We start from the raw sequence: 15592 nt of genomic DNA on the forward strand, positions 1-15592 counted from the left end.
AATAACCACTTATGCAAGGGGTTATTGATATCTCCTAAAAAAGTGGCATTGTAACAATTTAATTAAAATCACAAATGTATCTCTTAAGTAGAACTGTTTCATTTTGCAACACTGCATTTATTCCATAATTGTATCTTAATTACTGCTTGTCAAAGATGTATAATTATGCCTGAATAAAAGACAGAAATGTGATCTTCCTATACCATCTCACCTACCCAAATTTATTTGTCCTTTGATGTAAGCAATAGAAAACCTATTTATTAGGTTTCAATAGTAATTTGATTGTTGTTTCATACTTTATAAAGTTGCTGAATAATAACTGCTTTTAAGGAAATATTTTGTATAGTTATTTTAAAGAATAGAAATAGAACAAGGTTGAGGGAATATTGCACTAATTAGCTTAACTCCAGTGATCAGCAAGTATAGAGTCGTGAGTGACTATAACCTGGCACAAAGTAATAGAGTTCTGGATGAATACAAGTTTTATTAACTGGGTTTATTATTATCACATGTACCAAAATACAGCATAAAGTTCTTATTTGCATGCTAGTGAGACTGATCGCTCCGTGCATAAGTGCACTGAGGTAGTACAAATCGAAAATAAAATCGATTGCAGAATATACAGTGGATTTTAAATTACAGAGAAAGTGCAGTACAGGTAGACAAATAAAGTTCAAAGGATATCATGAAGTAGATAAGGGTAGATTGATAAGGTAGAGAGATCAAGAGTTCATCTTTATAGTACAAGTAGCCCATTGAACAGTTTTATAACAGTGAGATAGAAGCTGTCTTTGAGTCTAGTGGTACCTGTTCTCGGGCTTCTACGTCTTCTGCTTGATGGGAGGAATGGGGAGAAAAGAGAATGACCGGGTTGGGAGGGGTCTCTGATTATATTGACTGCTTTTGCAAGGTAGCTGAACATTGACAGAGTCCTTAAAGGGGATGCGATGGTCTGAACTGCATTCACAATCCTTTTCAGTTTCTTGTGGTCTTTATGGAACAGTTACCATACCAAGAAGTAATCCAGTAGGATAGGATGCTTTCTATGGTGCATCTGTAAAAATTGGTGAAGCTCATTGGGGACATGTCCAACTCCCTTAGCCTTCTGAAGAAATAGTGGTATTGGGGTGCTTTCCTGGCCCTAGTGTCATGTAGCTGGACCAGAACAAATAGTTAGTGATATTCATACCTAGGAACTTGAAACTTTCAACCTTCTCCATTTCAGCATGATTGAAATTGACAATATTGTTTATCAGTTTGACTTCCTGAAGTCAATAAACAGCTCTTTTATTTTTCTGAGATTGAGGGAAAGGCTGCTGTCTTGACATCATGCCTAGAAATTCTCTATCTCTTTCCTGTACTCCATCTCAATATTGTTTAAAATCTAGCTGCAATAGTGAAGGAAGAGGTATGTAATAGCAAATTCATTAAGGAATTACTTCATAGGTCGGGATAGAGATAAGCCGTATGACACAGGAGCAGAATTAAGTCATTCGGCTCATCAAGACTGCTACACCATTCCATCATGGCTGATCTTTTTATCCTTCTCAACTCCAATCTCATGCCTTCTCTCCATTATGGCTGATGCACATACTAATCAAGAACCTATCAGCCTTCACTGTAAATATACCCAATGACCAGGCCTCCACAGCCATCTGTGGCAATGAGTTCCACAGATTCACCACCCTCTGGCTAAAGAAGTTCCTCCTCATCTGTATTCTAAAGGAATGCCCTTGTATTCTGAGGCTGTACCCTCTGGTCCTAGACTCCACCACTATAAGAAATATCCTCTCCACATCAGCTCTATTTAGGACTTTTAAAATTCAACAGGTTTCACCAAGAAACCTTTTAAATTCATTCATTCATTCTTTTAAATTCCAGTGAGTGCAAGCCCAGAGCCATCAAACGCTTGTCATATATTAACCCTTGCATTCTTGGGATCATTCTCACACACCTCATTTGAAGACTTTCCAATGCCAGTATACCCTTTCCTAAAAGGGCTCAAAACTTCCCACAATACTCTACGTGCAACCTGACCAATACTTTATAAAGCCTCAGCATTACATTCATGCTATTATATTCTAGTCCTCAAAAATGAATGTGTCCTCAAAAATGAGTGCTCTCATTGCATTTGCATTCCTTACCATGAACTCAATCTGCAAGTTAAACTTTACGGTATTCTGCACGAGAATTCCCTTTGCACCTGTGATTTCTGAATTTGCTTCCAATTGAGAAAATAGTCTACATCTTCATTCATTCTAGCAGAGTGCATGACCATACCATTTCCCACACTGTACTCCATCTGCCACTTCTTTGCCCATTCTCCTTATACGTCTAAGTCCTTCTATAGACTCTGTGCTTCCTCAACACTACCTGTCTCTCCACCTATCTTTGTGTTGTTTGCAACTCTTGGCTACAAAGCCATCAATTCTATCATCCAAATCATTGACTTATAATATGATAAAGAACAGTTCCAATCCCTGCAGGACACCGCTTGTCACTGGCAGCCAACTAGAAAAGGCCCCTTTTATTCCCTCCTAACATTCAGTCAATCTTCTGTCCATGCAAGATTTCTGTATTAGAGGGAAATGAAGGATTACTGCATTCTGTATTTCACAGAGACATGGCTCACTCAAGACATGCCCAATACTTTGGTAAGGTTCAAGGGCTTCTCAATACACCAGATGCACCAGTCTGTTAATTTCAAGATAAGAAAAGATGAGGGTCTGTATTTCATGATAAACTGTTCACGGTGCTTAGCCGAAGTGGTCTTACCATACTCTTACTTCTCACCTCGAACATCTAATGATTAAGTGCTAACCATTCTACTTAACAAGGGAGTTCTCTTCTGTGATCCTGATCACAGATTACATGTAGTTAATGGTTGATGTTAAGCAAGCACTCGAGGTATTGAGTCCAACAACTAGCAAACAAAAACATCCTACCCCGACACCTTTTAAATAATTGTTGTGCAGTTAATATGTTTGCGGAAATCTCTGCCCATTTATCATCAACATATCACCTGGAGCACAAGAGTTCCCAACACACTTGATGCTGTTATAACATAATTAGGAATGCCTACTATTCCATTCCCTAGACTGCATTTCAGGAAATCTGACCAGTCCTCCTTCTACCTGCATACGGGCAGAGGCTAAGGAGCAAGACTCCAGAGATAAAGGCAACAAAGAGGTGGTTGCATGAGTCAGAGGAGTGACCATGGATTGCTTGAAGCTGGTGGTCTGGACCTTGTTCAAGGACTCATTAGAGGATCTGAATGAATATCTCATGGTTGACCCAGACTTTATAAAAACAGTCATAACTGAATGCGTCTCCACAAAATCATTCAAAGCTTTCCCCAACCAGAAGCCCTGGATGAACCAAGAGATCCACATTCTGCTGAGGTCCAGATCAAATGTGTTCCGCTCTGGCAGCCAGGTAAAATACAGGAGGACCAGTTATGGTCTCTGGAAAGATATCTCATATGCAAAGTGGCAATTCTTGAATGACAGAAAGATACTCAACAGCTATGGTAGGGCTTGAATGACATCACTTCCTATAAAGTGGAACTGAGTGACATAGCTGACTGCAATGTTTCACTCCCAGATGAGGTCAATGTCCTTTATGCTTGCTTTGAACATCAAAACTTGGAAGCAATTTCATGAACTCCCACAGCCCCCAGTGACGCTGTGATTTCCGTCTCTGAGGCCGACATAAGACCATCCTTCATGAGGGTGAACCCATGGAAAGCATCCGGCCCAGATAGAGTACCTGACTGAATACTAAAGATCTGTGCTGATCAACTAGCTGGTGAGTTTACCAATATCTTTAACCTCTCACTTTGGCAATCTGAGGTACCCATCTGCTTCATGTAGGTTTCGATTATATTGGTGCCTAAGAAGTGCATTGTAACTTTCCCCAGTGACTATTGTCCAGTAGCACTTACATCAACTGTGATGAAGTGCATTGAGAAGCTGCTGATGAAACATATCTACTCCTGCCTGAGGAGCAACTCAGGTCAGCTCCAATTTACTTACTGTCATTACAGGTCAACAGTAGATGCCATTTCATTGTCTCGTTATCCAGCCCTGGAGCTCTTCATTGACTGCAGCTCGGCATTCACTATTATCATCTCCCTCAAAACAAATCAATAAGCTCCAAGACCTAGTCCTCAATATCTCCTTTTACAACTAGATCCTCAATTTCCTCACTTGCAGACTCCAGTATTTTCAGATTGGCAAAGCATCTCCTCAACAATCACCCTCAGCAGAGATGCACCACAAGGCTCTGTGCTTAGGCCCCTGGTTCATATGCTGTGAGGCTAAGTACAGCTCCAATGCTATTTTTAAGTTTGCTGAGGAAAACATCATCATTGGCCAAATCAAAACTGATAACGAAGCAGCATATAGAAGGGAGATTGAAAATCTGTCTCAGTGGTGCCAAAACAGCAACTTCTCACTTAATGCCAGCAAGACCAAGGAGCTGAATATTGACTAAAGGGGAAGGAAACCAGAGGTCCATAAGCCAGTCCTCACTGGCGGATCTCAAGTGGAAAAGGTTAGCATCTTTAAATTCTTCAGTGTAATAATTTCAGAGGACCTGTCTTGGGTCCAGCATGTAAGTGCCATTACAAAGAAGACATGGCAGCACCTCTACTTAGAAGTATGTGAAGGTTTGGCATGTCATCTAAAACTTTGACTAACTTCTATAGACATTCAGTGGAAAGTATATTGACTGGTTGCATCATAGCCTGGTATGTAAACATTATTGCCCTTGAATGGAAATGCTTACAAAAAGTAATGGATACAGCCCAGATTGTCATGAGTAAAGCCCACCCATTAAGCACATGTACATGGAGCACTGTTGCAGGAAAGCAGCATCCATTGTCATAGACCCCCCCACCATCCAGGCCATGCTCTCTTCTCAAGGCTGCTCTCAGGAAGAAGGTACAGGAGCTTCGGGACCCGCACCACCAGGTCCAGGAGCAGTTATTATCTCTCTACCATCAGATTGTTGAATAGAGAGGATAATTTCACTCAACTTCACTCAACCCAAAACTAAAAATATTCCCACAACCTATGGACTCACTTTCAAGGACTTTTCATCTCAGGTTCTTGATATTTCTTGTTTGATTATTAATTATTATTTGTATTTACTGTGAATCCAATCTAAAGGTTATACAAAAATGGTATCAAGTGTGTACTTTGATAATAAATTTGCTTTGGACTTTGAGCTTCAGTATTTTTCCTGTAATACCATGGGCTCTTATCTTGTTAAGCAGCCTCATGTGTGGCACCTTGTCAAAAGTTCCTGAAAATACAAGGAAAACTACATCCACTAACTCTCCTTTGTCTATAACCATATAACCATATAACAATCACAGCACGGAAACAGGCCATCTCGGCCCTCCTAGTCCGTGCCGAACTCTTAATCTCACCTAGTCCCACCTACCCGCACTCAGCCCATAACCCTCCACTCCTTTCCTGTCCATATACCTATCCAATTTTACCTTAAATGACACAACTGAACTGGCCTCTACTACTTCTACAGGAAGCTCATTCCACACAGCTATCACTGTCTGAGTAAAGAAATACCCCTCGTGTTTCCCTTAAACTTCTGCCCCCTAACTCTCAAATCATGTCCTCTTGTTTGAATCTCCCCTACTCTCAATGGAAACAGCCTATTCACGTCAACTCCATCTATCCCTCTCAAAATTTTAAATAGCTCGATCAAATTCCCCCCTCAACCTTCTACGCTCCAATGAATAGAGACCTAACTTGTTCAACCTTTCTCTGTAACTTAAGTGCTGAAACCCAGGTAACATCCTAGTAAATCGTCTCTGCACTCTCTCTAATTTATAGATATCTTTCCTATAATTCGGTGACCAGAACTGTACACAATATTCCAAATTTGGCCTTACCAATGCCTTGTACAATTTTAACATTACATCCCAACTTTCTGTACTCAATGCTCTGATTTATAAAGGCCAGCATTCCAAAAGCCTTCTTCACCACCCTATCTACATGAGACTCCACCTTCAGGGAACTATGCACTGTTATTCCTAGATCTCACTGTTCCACTGCATTCCTCAATGCCCTACCATTTACCCTGTATGTTCTATTTGGATTATTCCTGCCAAAATGTAGAACCTCATACTTCTCAGCATTAAACTCCATCTGCCAACGTTCTATCCTGCCTGTTGTTTTCCTTAAAGAATTCTAGCAGATTTATCAAGCAGGATTTCCCCTTGAGAGAACCATGCTGACTTCGGCCTATTTTATTCATGTATCCCAAAACCTCATCCTTAATAATGGGTTCCCACATCTTTGCAACCACTAAAATCAGGGTAACTGGCCTATAATTTCCTATATTTTGGCTCACCCACTTCTTTAGAGTGGAGTGACGTTTCTGGAACCTTTCCAAGATCTAGTGATTCTCGAATAATCACTACTAAAGCTCTACGATCTCTTCAGCTACCATTTTCAGAACCATCTGGTCATGGTGACTTATCTACCTTCAGACATAACAGCTTCCTAAGCATCTTTTCCGTAGTAATACACACAACTCTACACCCTGGCACTGGATACTGACATACTGCTGGTGTCTACCACAATAAAGACAGATGAAAATTCTTATTGAATTAGTCGACCATTTCTTTGTCCCCCATAACCATCTCTCTAGCACTATTTTCCAGCCATCCGAAATCCATTCTTGCCTCTCTCTTAGTCTTTGTATATCTGAAAGAAATACTTTTGGCATCCTCTTTTTACATTATTGGCAAGCTTGCCTTCATTAATCATGATTACTCCCCTTATTGCATTTTCAGTTGCCTTCTGTTGGTTTTTAAGCCTCCTAATCCTTTAGCTTTCCAATAATTTTTGCTATAATATATGCTTTGTCTTTAGGTTTTATGCTGTCTTTGACTTCCCTTGTCAACTGTGGTTGCCTCATTCTGCCTTTAGAATATTTCTTCTTTGGAATAAGTCCATATTGCACTTTCCAAATTGTTCACAGAAACTGCAGCCATTGCTGTTCTGCCAGCATTCCTGCCAATGTTCCCTTCCAATCAACGTTAGCCAGCTCCTCTCTCATGCCTCTGTAGTTCATTTTACTCCACTGTAATAGTGAAACATCTGATTTTAGCTTCTCCCTCACAAACTGCAGGGTGAATTCTATCATATTATGATCACTGCCTCCTAAGAGTTTCTTTCCCTTAAGCTCCCTAATCAAATCTTGTCCATTACACAACACCCAACCCAGAACTACCTTTTCTCTTATGGGCACAATCCAAGTCACTCTAAAAAGCTATCTTGTAGGCATTATACAAATTCCTTCTCTTGGGATCCAACACAAACCTGATTTTCCCAAATTACTTTTGGATAATGCCAATCCCAGTTAGTAGTTCTCACACTGTCTTGTTGTGTAAACTAATTATACTCTCAGGACTTCATTCTATTTGAATATACTCTTTTAACAGTATAGATCAGAGATGCTTTTCTAGATTGGATGATTCCATTCCTGTGGAAGATGAGAACTCAGGCCCATAAATACGCATTGTACAAATATGGAATTAATTGTCACAAGAGTAGTAGAGGTGATTAGTTTAGTTGCATTTTAAAGAAGCCTAGATAATCCCATGAAAATAAAAGAAAAAATGGATTTATAGGCAAAGTTAAATAAAGAAGTCTGGCTGGAGTATTACATTTAACACAAATAACACATGCAAAATGTTGGAGGAGCTCAGCAAGTCTGGAATATCTATAGAAGGCAGTGAACAGTATGGTATAATGCAATTATATGAATTTTAGGCTTGTTTAAACACAAAATAGCATACTATTGTGTTGCATGAGCAAGATTGAACAGTACAAAACAGGCAAAGGCCTGTCAGCCCACACTGCCTCTGCAGGCCATGGTGCCAATTTAAACTGTACATCTACCTGCACGTGGTTTGTATCCCTCCATTCCCCGCCTGTTCTCGTACTTGTCTAAATGCCTTTTGAATGTTGCCATTATATCTGCTTCCAGCACAGCCCTTAGCAAATCATTCCAGGTACCTACTACTCTCTGTGTTAATAAGTTGACTCTCTCACCTTAAACCTATCATTTCTTGTGTTTGATGTTTCCACTATGGAAAAAGTCTGTATATCCTATCAACACCTCTCATAATCTAATACACTGCTATCGGAGCTCTCCTCAGCATCTGATGCTCCAGAAAAAAAAAATCCACGTTTGTACAACCTCTTATTCACATAAATACAAATATGTGGTTTGCTGAATATCCCCTTGAAATACATAATAATAATATTTGCACTGTTTAAAAGGCCATTAATTATTTGAAAGCTGGAGCATTCGGGTTTTTAATATGCATATTATTGGTTTTATGATGCCATATCAGTTCTGTTTCACCCTTGAATGACCAAAAGCATATTTTTAATATGATTTATCCACCGATATTCAAGATGCAAACATTGTGCGATATAGTAAAATGGCTTCCTGACTGAAGTCAATTCCACCTTAGCTACACTTTCACCATCAACACCAACCACTGAACCAATTAATATAATCACATCACCAACAGATATTCATTCTGTTGAACTCTGTTTACAAACTGCCTTATTTTTAATGTTTAACAACTATTTGGTTGTCCAATTGAACAGATTTTTAATGAATTACAACATTAAGCTACAATTCGCTATTATACCAGTGAACCATTGGTCCTGAAGCTGTAATTTGCTTTGGTACGGTAGCTAGTTAACATATTGATCACAATCAGAATTAATTTGTAATTTGACATTACCAAGTTTTTATAATGTCAACAATGTAGACAAATTAAACATCCAATTCATTCAGTATGTTTAATTAGTACCATTAAACTGCTTATCAACTGATCATATAGACATTAAACTAATCACTTAAAACAATTATCTCCGTCCATCTCATCATTAACATTATAAAATAGTATATACAGCTGGTGTTTCATCTGTAAGGATGTTTCAGTCCTTGGATGGGAGAAGAGATGAGATAAGAGATCAGGTGTTGTATTTTTACTGTTGAAGGTGCTCAGAGAAGGAGAAAAGTTGATGAAGATGGAAGAGTGAACAAGAGAATCATGAATGAAATGTTTCCGTTCAAATCACCATACAAACTGCTGGAAGAACTTAATGGGTCAGGCAATACTGACGAAGGGAACTAGACAATTGACATTTTTCTGTCTTGGTAGTCTCCAACCTGACAGTATGAGTGTTAATTTCTCTCATTTCCAGTTACTACTCCATGTGTTCACCTTTTTCCCTTATCCCAAGGCTTCTTCACCCATCTCTTTCCCTCCCCTGCCTTCTTGGTCTGCCTATCACCCACACCTCCCTAAGATTACCTTCATCTTCTTCCCTTTACTTCATGGCCCACTGTCTTCTCCAGTCAGATCCCATTTTCTTCAACCCTTTGTCACTTCCACCTATCACATCCCAATTTCTAACATCTCTGCCATTCCCCCCCCCCCCTCTCCCTTGCTTCATCTTTTCTGCCCAAATTGTTAACTCGCTATCTCCTCTCTTTCCAGTGCTGATCAAAGATCTTGACCCGAAACTGCAACCATCCATTTTCATACATAAATGTTGTCTGGACTGCTGAGTTTCTTCAGCAGTTTGTGTGTTGCTTTAGATATCCAGCACCTGCAATCTCTATTGCAGTTCCTTCTGAATGTTGAGAAGGTGTGTCTAGTGAGTGGTATCTATGGAAAATGACAGATAGATATTGCAAAGGATGATCTATTGAATTGGGAGGCTAGTGGTGAGGTCAAGGTGAGGACCAGAAACATTCTCTTTGCTGTGGCTGAATGAAGGGGAGGATAAGGCTTGAGGTGTGAGAAATACATGAGACAAGAGGTCAATCAACTCTGGCAATGTGAAAGCCACAAATAAATATTGCAGCAGGTAATGTAGCATTTAGCATAATGGCATTACAGCACCAGTGACCCAGGATCAATTCTTGCTGCTATCTGTAAGTTTGTATGTTCTCCCTGTAACCATATAAGTTTCCTCCAACTGGTCCGGTTTCCTCCCATAGTCCAAAGACATACGGGTTGGTGAGTTAATTGGTCACAAGAGTGTAATTGGGTAGCGTGGGCTCATGGGTGGGAAGGTTCTGTTACTGTGATGTATCTCTAAGTGAATAATAAATAAGTAGACATAAAGGAAGACTTCAAAAATATCTTTGTGCAAAGTACCTTCAATAAGTCAACAGTTAGTGCTCTTCTTCACAACTCTAGGTTCAATTCTGGCCTTTGTGAGAAGTTTTCACATTCTACCTATGACTGTGTGAATGTCTGATTGATGCACCATCAATAACTCTCAGAGACGGGAGGTGAACGATAGGCTTTTATTAGCAGCAAAAGGGAGCACGGCATCTCAGAGACTGAGGGAGGAGCAGTGCCTCCAATCGCCTTTATACAGGGGTCTGTGGGAGGAGCCACAGGAACAGTCAGCAGAGGGGCGTGTCCAGACAGGTATACACAGTTTACCACACTGGTTACCTGCCACATTTCAAAGACTTGCTGCTATGTTAATTGGCTACTATAAAATCACACCTTGGTGTAGATATATTGGCAAAATAATGAAAGGAAAGTTAAGAGGTATGTATGAGAGAGGAAGTATTTCAAGGATATAAGGAAATATGGAGGGGGAAATGGGACTAATGGAAAAGATCACCTTGAAGCCATCATGGACTGAAAGGCACCCTTCTACTTTGTTGTTAGATATTCAGAATCTTCATGCATTCTTTGTGAATTTTGAATAAAAGGGGCCTGGAATGTCACCACCCACCCTGACAGCCTGAAAATGCACCCGTGGAAAGTCACTGTGGCAAACATAAGACCATAAGATATAGGAGCAGAATTAGGCTATCAACCTATCAACCTTTGCCTTAAAGACTCGGCCTCCACAGCTGCCTGTTGCAAAGAATTCTACAGATTCACTATTCTCTGGCTAAAGAAATTCTTCCTCATCTCTGCTCTAAAAGAACACCCTTCTATTCTTTCTAAGCTGTGGCCTCTGATCTTGGACTCTCCCACCATTGGAAACATCCTCTCCATATCCACTCTATCAAGGCCTTTCTGCATTCGATAGGTTTAAATGAGGTCATCCCTCATTTTTCTGAATTCCAGTGAATTCCAGAGCTATCAAATGCTTTTCATATGACAAGCCTTTTCAATCCTAGAATCATTTTCATGAACCTCCTTTAAACCCTCCAGAGTCAGCACATCCTTTATAAGCTAAGGACCTAAAACTGCTCACAATACTCCGAGAGGCCTTACCAGTGCTTTATAAAGTCTCCACATTACATCTGTGCTTTTATATTCTACTCCTCTTGAATGAATACTAACGTCACATTTGCCTTCCTCTCTACAGACTCAACCTGCAAATAAACCTCAAGGAATCCTGCACAGGGACTTCCAAGTCCCTTTGCAACTCAGTTTTTTTTTGTATTTTCTCTCCATTTAAAAAAATAGCCAACCCTTTCATTTTTTCTACCAAAGTACATCACCATACACTTCCCGATACTGTATTCCATTTTTCTTTTCCTTAATTGCTCATGACTGTTTTTGGCATGCATTTTCTTTCTCCCATTGTAATTTATAGACCACATCCCTGGAAGAAAGCCCAATAATCCAAAAATCTTATGCTCTCCCTCCTACACTAATTCCTTAGCCACGTTTTAAATTGTATGATCTTCCTAGTTCTGGCCTCACTAGCATGTGCCATGGACAGCAGTCTTGGAAATCACAATCTTGAAGTCTCTGCCTTTTAACTTAGCACCTATCTCCCTGAACTATCCATGCAGAACCCCTTCACTCATCCTACCCATGTCATTGGTACCTACATGGAGCATGACTTCTGGCTGTTCACCCCTGCACTTAAGAATGCTGAGGACTTGATCTTAGATATCACAGACCCTGACACCTGAGGTAGCAACATTCTATCCGAGAATCACATTCCACAGGAGAACCTGTCCGTGCCCCTAACTAACAAATCCCCTATCACCACATCATGCTATTCTCCCCACTTCTCTTCTGTGTCGCAGAGCCAAATTCAGTGCCTGCGACCCAACCCCTGTGACTTTCCTCTGTTAGGTCATCACCCCAACAGTATCCGAAGTATTACTGATGAGCATGAACCTGTATAAATCATCTGACATGAATGTTGTTCCTATCCTTGTCCTTAAATCTTGTAGATTGGAGTTGGAGTATTTCTTAACATCTCCCTGCTTCTATCTGATGTCCCCATCTGCATTAAAAGTCCACTATCATCCCAACACCTAAGGAAAATAGGGCAATAAGGCATAAAATGCCTTAACAACAACTGCCCAGTGGCTATAACATTCACCATCATGATGTGCTTCAAGAGGCTGCTCATAGAACATATAGCCCCAGCCCCCTAGACTACCTTGACCTACTCCAATTCACCTCCCACCAAAACCGGTGTATGGCAGGTGCTATTTTCCTGGTCCTACGCTCATCTCTGGAGCATATGGACAATAAAGTCATAGAACACTAGCATACAGAAACACATACCTGCCAACCTGTTTTTCTGTCTAGTCCCATATCCTGCATCTGGACCATAGACCTTCATACCCCATCATCCATGTACCTATCCAAACTTTCCTTAAATATTTCAATTGAACCCAACTTAACCATTACTGCTGACAGCTCATTCCACACTCATGTCACCCTGCATGAGGAAGTTCCCCTTCAGGTTCTCCTTAAATATTTCTCCTTTCAGCCTAAACCATTTTGTCATCTGGTCCACTGCACCCCAAATCTTGATGCTACCTACAAATTTGCTGATCCAATTTTTCACATCTAAGTCATTAATATAGTTGATAAACAACAATGAACACAGCAGCAAAACCTGCAACACACCTCTAGTCACAGGCCTGTAGTGAAAACAATCATCTATTAGCTATCTCTGGCTTCTGTCACTAAGACAATGCTGAATTCAACTGACTACTTCATCCTAAATGCCCAGGAACTTAACATTCTGGACCAGCATCCCATATAGGACTTTGTCAAAGGTCTTGCTGAAGTCCATGTAAAATAATTAACATCCCTCACTGTTTCTTCATCACCATTCCTTGTAGCCTCCTGAGAAACCTCTGAAAAAGAGTAGTTAGACGTAGAAACATAGAAAATAGGTGCAGGAGTAGGCCATTTGGCCCTTCAAGCCTGCACCACTATTCAGTATGATCGTGGCTGATCATCCAACTCAGAACCTGTACCTGCTTTCTCTCCATACCCCCTGATCCCTTTAGCCACAAGGGCCATTTCTAACTTCCTCTTAAGTATAGCCAATGAACCGGCCTCAACTGTTTCCTGTGGCAGAGAATTCCACAGATTCGCCATTCTCTGTGTGAAGAAGTTTTTCCTCATCTCAGTCCTAAAAGGCTTCCCCTTTAACCTTAAACTGTGACCCCTCGTTCTGGACTTCCCCAACATCGGAAACAATCTTCCTAAATCTAGCCTGTCCAATCCCTTTAGAATTTTATACGTTTCAATAAGATCCCCCCTCAATCTTCTAAATTCCAGTGAGTATAAGCCTAGTCGATCCAGTCTTTCTTCATATGAAAGTCCTGCCATCCCAGGAATCAATCTGGTGAATCTTCTCTGTACTCCCTCTATGGCAAGAATGTCTTTCCTCAGATTCGGGGACCAAAACTGCACACAATACTCCAGGTGCGGTCTCACCAAGGCCTTGTACAACTGCATATCGACCATGCACAAAGCCATGTTGACTATCAGGTCCTGTCTACCCAAATACTAAATAGCTAGATACCCTGGTCCTTAGGATAACTCGTGACTATGCACATTCTAGGCAACTAGGTGGCATTGTGGTGGTATTTATCTCCCTTCCTCATTTCAGTCTTGTCCAAAAGCACAGCAATATCAACATTCCCTGCTTACTTTTAGCCTTATTCCAGGAAAGAAGACTACTGTGAGTCTGTTGGGGTCATCTACTGTATCCAGTGCTTCTGATATGGCCTCCTGGATATCGGTGAGACGCAAAGTAGATTGGGAGACCACTTTGCCGAGCACCTTAAGCTTCATCCATCAGAAAAAGTGGAATTCCCAGTGACCACCCATTTTAATTCCACTTCCCATTCCCATTCCTACTTGTCAGTCTATGTCTCCTCTACTACTGCGATGAGGCCTCACTCAGGTTGGAGGAGCAACACTTCATTTGCGGTCTGGGTAGCCTCCAACCTGTTGGCACGAACATCAATTTCTTGAACTTCTAGTAATGGCCCCCCACCCTTTCCCTCACCATTCCCTATTCCCATTTCCCTCTCTCACCTTATCTCCTTACTTGCCCATCACCTCCTACCCTTTCTTCCATGGCCTCTGTCCTCTCCTATCAGATTCCCTTTTCTCCAGCCCCAGATTTCTTTCACCAATCAACTTCCCAGCTCTTGACTTCACCCCTTTCCCCCTTCCTGGTTTCACCTATCATCTACTATCTTGTATTTCTTCCTCCGCTCCCCCCAATTTCTTACTCTGACCTCATATTTTTTCTCCAGATCAGATGAAGGGTCTCAGCCCAAAATATCAACTATTTACTCTTTTTCATAGATATTGCCTGGCCTGCTGAGTTCCTCCAGCATTTTGTGTGTGTTGCTTGGATTTCCAGCATATGCAGATTTTCTCCTGTTTGATGTTTATTTAGTTGTATGTTACTGCTTCCAAGTCACTGTTGCCGTTAGCTTTCAGTTTGAAAGTTTTAGTTAACAGCCCTCTTTGCCTCGTGTTTATTGATTTTCCTTTAATTCTGCACAAGTTTTGTTAAAAAATTAATGAACTGTTCATCCGCTTTAGGGTCTCTCCCTCTGTACATGGACCTTCACCACACATTCCTGTCTATACTGTGAAATATTGACAACAGTTCCATCTTCATCTTCAATACTATAATTCCAAGCAAATTCATATCCAGACTCCTTATTCTGGGACACAACATCTCGCTTTGCAACTGGATCCTTGACTTTCTAGCCACAGTCGGTACAAATGGGCAGTAGCACCTCTACCATGATTATCGTCTACATTGGTTCCCCATAGGGTTATATTGTCAAGCCTGTTCTCTACAGCCTACACATTCAAGACTGCGTGACCAAATTCTGCTGAAATTCCATCTACAAGTTTGCAATGATACCATTGTAATAGATCATAGCTCAAATAACAATGGAAGGAGATAGACAGCATAGTAATATGGTGTCATGACAACATTTTTTTGCAAGACAGAAGAGTTGGTCATTGACTTCAGAAAGCAGGGGCAGTGCACGTCCTCCTGTCTACATCAACACTACTGAGGTCAAGAGAGTTGAGAGCTCACCAGTAGACTGTCCTGGTCCAACCACATTGAAGCTACAGCCAAGAAATCTCAACAGCAATTCTACTTCCTGAGGAGACTAAAAAAGTTTTGGCATTGACCCTCACCAACTTTTATCTATGCACCATAAAAAGCATCCTATCGAGATTCACTACAGCTTGGTATGGCAACTAGTCTACCTGTGACCACTGAAAAGGCAGACAGTTATGGACGCAGCTCACCAC

General features: G+C 40.8%; 1 protein-coding gene across 1 annotated transcript in view; it reads left to right on the forward strand.

Moving 5' to 3' along the window:
- tusc3 (tumor suppressor candidate 3) overlaps positions 1-15592 on the forward strand; it is a 380924-nt gene that overhangs the window by 316664 nt on the left and 48668 nt on the right. The window lies entirely within an intron of this gene.

Source organism: Hypanus sabinus, chromosome 14, assembly GCF_030144855.1.
Source record: "Hypanus sabinus isolate sHypSab1 chromosome 14, sHypSab1.hap1, whole genome shotgun sequence".
Taxonomy (NCBI): Eukaryota; Metazoa; Chordata; class Chondrichthyes; order Myliobatiformes; family Dasyatidae; genus Hypanus; species Hypanus sabinus.